We start from the raw sequence: 6,000 nt of genomic DNA on the forward strand, positions 1-6,000 counted from the left end.
CTTATTGTGATCACATTCTTTTGATTGTTTTCCATTTCCTTTCTGCCTCGATAGCTGAGGGGATTATAATCAAAGGAAGGTAACATTTGAAACACAAATGTTTACAGTGTTTCCCATAAACTGCCAAGATACCTGTGGCGGTGGGGGCGTGGCTAAGGGAGTGGTCACCATGACATCATCGAGTAATTTGCATAATTGACTACAATGATATGATTTTCTCTAAAAAGGCTCAAAAAATGTATACTTACTAATTAATAATAACAGTTTTGTTTTAAACGTCCATCCATCCATCCATCCATTTTACAATATAATTACAACACTTTATGTACATATTTATATACAGATTTGAACAATAAGTTATTCACTGAAATATACTTATTAATTGTGGTTCTTACAAAAAATATATCTTATAAAATATAAAAGCTAAAATGTCTCTTAAAGCTCTGCCCCTTTAATTAGTGCATATTAAATAATTTAACTTTAGCCTACTATTACAACCATATTATTTACCAGCAACATAAAGTGAAACAGAGGCAGAGGTGTCCTGCCACAGTCAGTAACAAATAAACAGAAAACAGTAGTGGTCAAATACAAATAAGGCAACAAGAGAAGTGTCCTACACTTCTCTTTTGTAAAGTAAATCTGAACAGCCTATATGGACATCTACATCAACTATATGATTTGCCTGAGAAGCTGGACAGGACAAAAAAAAAAGAAAGAAAAATCTATTTGTGGCGTACGTAATTCTTTCGTGGCGGGCCGTCACAAATAAATGAATGTGTGGGAAACACTGGTTTACATTTAATATATTTGTCTCCTGGTCCTTATTTTTTTTCACAGGTCATAACAAGATCCATCATTATCGATATTGACCGATAAAAATGACTTATATCGTGATACAGTTTTCAGCTATATCGCCCAGCCCTAATTTCTTCACAGGAAAATACAAACCCCGTTTCCATATGAGTTGGGAAATTGTGTTAGATGTAAATATAAACGGAATACAATGATTTGCAAATCCTTTTCAACCCATATTCTATTGAATGCACTACAAAGACAAGATATTTGATGTTCAAACTCATAAACTTTTTTTTTTTTTTGCAAATAATTAACTTAGAATTTCATGGCTGCAACACGTGCCAAAGTAGTTGGGAAAGGGCATGTTCACTACTGTGTTACATGGCCTTTCCTTTTAACAACACTCAGTAAACGTTTGGGAACTGAGGAGACACATTTTTGAAGCTTCTCAGGTGGAATTCTTTCCCATTCTTGCTTGATGTACAGCTTAAGTTGTTCAACAGTCCGGGGGTCTCCCTTGTGGTATTTTAGGCTTCATAATGCGCCACACATTTTCAATGGGAGACAGGTCTGGACTACAGGCAGGCCAGTCTGGTACCCGCACTCTTTTACTATGAAGCCACGTTGATGCAACACGTGGCTTGGCATTGTCTTGCTGAAATAAGCAGGGGCGTCCATGGTAACGTTGCTTGGATGGCAACATATGTTGCTCCAAAACCTGTATGTACCTTTTAGCATTAATGGCGCCTTCACAGATGTGTAAGTTACCCATGTCTTGGGCACTAATACACCCCCATACCATCACACACGCTGGCTTTTCAACTTTGCGCCTAGAACAATCCGGATGGTTCTTTTCCTCTTTGGTCCGGAGGACACGACGTCCACAGTTTCCAAAAACAATTTGAAATGTGGACTCGTCAGACCACAGAACACTTTTCCACTTTGTATCAGTCCATCTTAGATGAGCTCAGGCCCAGCGAAGCCGACTGCGTTTCTGGGTGTTGTTGATAAACGGTTTTCGCCTTGCATCGGAGAGTTTTAACTTGCACTTACAGATGTAGCGACCAACTGTAGTTACTGACAGTGGGTTTCTGAAGTGTTCCTGAGCCCATGTGGTGATATCCTTTACACACTGATGTCGCTTGTTGATGCAGTACAGCCTGAGGGGTCGAAGGTCACAGGCTTAGCTGTTTACGTGCAGTGATTTCTCCAGATTCTCTGAACCCTTTGATGATGAAGGGTGTGTGATTCCACCCAATCAACCATAGATCTCATTCTCACTTCAGACCGACCTAAAATAAAAAATAGTGGGGTCATGATCTGTGGTCTTAGCGACCACTATCTAACCTTCTGCACCCGTAAAATAGCTAAACCTAAAGCCAATGGCCACATAACAGCCCAATCCAGATCCCTCAAAAAATACTCCAATGACAATTTCAATTTAAAATTAGATGAGTGGGACTGGTCCCCTGTGCTCGCGAGCAACCTGGTCGATGTCGCTTGGGATCGCTTCAAAACGGCGTTCCTAAAGATACTAAATGACATGGCTCCCGTGAAAACAGTCAGGATCAAAGCCCGCTCGGAACCATGGATGAATCCGGACCTATTAGCTGCCATAAAAGACAGAGACAGGAAATACTCTGAATACCAAAAATGTAAAACAGAAGTAGATAAACAACCCAATAATATCAACCTCAAATTACTCCTTTCAACTCTCAAAAAGCAATGCAATAAATTAAGAAATAAGTCAACCAACCTGACTAAATCCTTAAAAAAAAATTACATTAACGACAAAATAGAGGAAAACACGAATAAGCCACGTGAGCTCTGGAAAATTCTCAACAACCAGCTTCCTGGTTGCAGCCAGAAACTTAAAACAAGACTCACCAACATCAGCATCAAGGAGGGTGACTCCCTCATTACAGACAAAATGGAGGTAGCTAGCAGACTTAACGCCTTTTTCACCAGCATAGCTGCAACTCTTGTCAACAAGCTGTCCCACCACTCTGGTCGCTTTGGTGTAGAACACATTAAAGCCTTCTACAGAAAGCTAGGAGTATCCAACAATGATTTCAAATTAGAAATGGTCACAGCTGATGAGGTGTTTAAAAAATTGAGCGCGCTCCACCCTAACAAGGCCACCGGCCTTGATAATATTCCCTCCAGATTCCTCAGGGACTCTGCCTCCATCATTGCCCCGATCATCACGCACATAATAAACCTATCAATTACACAAGGCCAAGTACCAAAAGATTTTAAGATAGCAAGAGTAACTCCCCTCTTTAAAAAAGGAAGCAAATTGGAACCTGGCAACTACCGACCTGTTTCTATTCTCAGCTCCATTTCGAAAGTAATGGAGAAAATAGTTTATGAACAGGTCGATAGTTACCTTGCCACTAATAAACTCATGTACAAATTCCAATCCGGCTTCAGAACTAACCACTCCACTGACACATGCCTTCTCTATCTGACCGACCACATCAAACATGAGGTGGACGCGGGCAAATACTGCGGCATGGTCATGCTGGACCTTCAGAAGGCCTTTGACACCGTTAACCACGCTATACTGTTGGATAAGCTCAGAGCAATCGGATTTAACAAAACCTCTTGGAGCTGGATGCAGTCTTACTTGGAGGGGAGGGAGCAGGTGGTAGAGGTGAACGGCACCGTGTCCCCCCCCCTCTCGGTGAACTGTGGAGTCCCCCAAGGCAGTATATTGGGACCTTTACTGTTCCTAATATACATAAACGACATGTCATCGGCATGTGACTGTGAATTGTTTTTGTTTGCGGATGACTCTGCCCTGCTGGTATCCGGCAAGGACAAGTCACAGGTGGAGAAAATCCTCAGTGCTGAGCTCTGTAGAACTTGCACCTGGCTCGCTGACAACAAGCTATCCATCCACTTGGGTAAAACAGAATCCATCCTGTTTGGGTCCCACATCAAACTTAAGAGAGTCAATCACTTCACCATAAAAGTAGGTGACAGTGTCATCACCAGGAAAGATGAGGTCACCTACCTAGGTTCCATTCTAGAGGCTAACCTTTCCTGTGATAAAATGGCAACCAAGGTAATCAAAAAGGTTAACCAACGAACGAGATTTCTCTACAGAATTTCCTCTCTGGTCAACAAAAGCACCTTGAGGATTCTGGCGGGAACTCTCGTTCAACCCTTTTTCGATTACGCATGCACCTCCTGGTACCCTAGCACCTCCAAAACCCTCAAATCTAAACTCCAAACATCTCAGAACAAACTAGTCCGGTTACTTCTAGACCTCCACCCCAGATCCCACCTCACTCCTACCCACTTCTCTAAAGTGGGCTGGCTCAAGGTGGAGGACAGAGTTAAACAACTTGCACTGAGCCTAGTCTATAAAATCCGCTACACCTCCCTGATACCGAAGTACATGTCAAACTACTTCCTTAACGTAAATGACCGCCATAACCACAACACCAGGGGGTGCTCCACTAACCACGTTAAACCCAGATTCCGAACTAACAAAGGTCTTAACTCATTCTCTTTCTATGCCACATCAATGTGGAATGCGCTCCCAATAGGTATAAAAGAAAGGGCATCTCTATCCTCCTTCAAAACCGCTATAAAAGTTCACCTCCAGGCAGCTACAACCCTAAACTAACACCCTCCCCGGATTGCTAATAATCAAATGTAAACAATCAAATGCAGATTCTTTTTCTTATGCCTTCTGATCTCTCTCTCTCTCTCTCTCTCTCTCTCTCTCTCTCTCTCTCTCTCTCTCTCTCTCTCTCTCTATGTCCACTACTTGATGTCCATACCCCACCCCACCCCCCCTCCACACTCCTGATTGTAAATAATGTAAATAATTCAATGTGATTATCTTGTGTGATGACTGTATTATGATGATAGTATATATGATAGTATATATCTGTATCATGAATCAATTTAAGTGGACCCCGACTTAAACAAGTTGAAAAACTTATTCGGGTGTTACCATTTAGTGGTCAATTGTACGGAATATGTACTTCACTGTGCAACCTACTAATAAAAGTCTCAATCAATCAATCAATCAATATTACGGAGCGTAGATGGTGAAATCCCTAAATTCCTTGCAATAGCTGGTTGAGAAAGGTTTTTCTTAAACTGTTCAACAATTTGCTCACGCATTTGTTGACAAAGTGGTGACCCTCGCCCCATCCTTGTTTGTGAATGACTGAGCATTTCATGGAATCTACTTTTATACCCAATCATGGCACCCACCTGTTCCCAATTTGCCTGTTCACCTGTGGGATGTTCCAAATAAGTGTTTGATGAGCATTCCTCAACTTTATCAGTATTTATTGCCACCTTTCCCAACTTCTTTGTCACGTGTTGCTGGCATCAAATTCTAAAGTTAATGATTATTTGCAAAAATAAAAATGTTTATCAGTTTGAACATCAAATATGTTGTCTTTGTAGCATATTGAATTGAATATGGGTTGAAAATGATTCGCAAATCATTGTATTCCGTTTATATTTACATCTAACACAATTTCCCAACTCATATGGAAACGGGGTTTGTAATATTTATACCACTGGAATCGTCTTTCTGATTTACATGAAACCAGTATTATCAATTAACCTTTGGAATTTAACACGCATACATAGATACCTCTAGGAGGCGCCATCTTTGTTTGTATGCAATAATAATGTTATTGTCTTTATAGCAAGTTGGCAAATATCGACTTCGCTTTGCAGGCTCACAGTTCCTCCTCTTTTGCAAACACGGTAAATGTTTGATGATAAATCAAACAGAAAAAGACAGGAAGTTATTGCGAGGCGTCTATTTTGTTTTTGTTGTGTTATTTAAAGGGGGCTGCGTTAGCTCGCAAGCTAGTTAGCACAACACCGAATAGGCACATGCGAAGTGGGGTTAAAAGAGCGAACCCCTGGTAGGTCAACTAGTCAGTAGGAATATATTTATCAATATTTTGCTTTGCCAAAACAATGTAGATAAAGCAAAGCAGGCAAAGCGACAGGGCTAACTAGCCAGCTAGCTTAGCCTGGGGGGGGGGGAAACACCAAGTTATCGATGACGTCACTCTACCTGAGACGCAGACGGCGGGGTTTGGAAACGAGACGAATGTCACCGCTGCGGTAATATTATGTCTTCTGGCGCAAAGAAGCGAGGAATAACAAAAAAAATGTGCTCGTCGGTCAGTAGCGCCGTCACGTCTCCTCCTTTTT

The 6,000-nt window shown here is 41.4% G+C and overlaps 1 protein-coding gene across 1 annotated transcript in view; it reads right to left on the reverse strand.

Annotated features, from left to right (window-relative positions):
• rab5aa (RAB5A, member RAS oncogene family, a) overlaps window positions 1-6,000 on the reverse strand; it is a 29,811-nt gene that overhangs the window by 23,771 nt on the left and 40 nt on the right. Inside the window, exon 1 of the mRNA XM_062047314.1 lies at window positions 5,861-6,000. This exon is cut by the window's right edge and continues 40 nt beyond it. The gene's annotated coding sequence lies outside the window, so the exon portion shown is untranslated. The remainder of the gene's footprint in view (window positions 1-5,860) is intronic.

This window comes from Entelurus aequoreus, linkage group LG05 (assembly GCF_033978785.1).
Source record: "Entelurus aequoreus isolate RoL-2023_Sb linkage group LG05, RoL_Eaeq_v1.1, whole genome shotgun sequence".
Lineage (NCBI taxonomy): Eukaryota > Metazoa > Chordata > Actinopteri > Syngnathiformes > Syngnathidae > Entelurus > Entelurus aequoreus.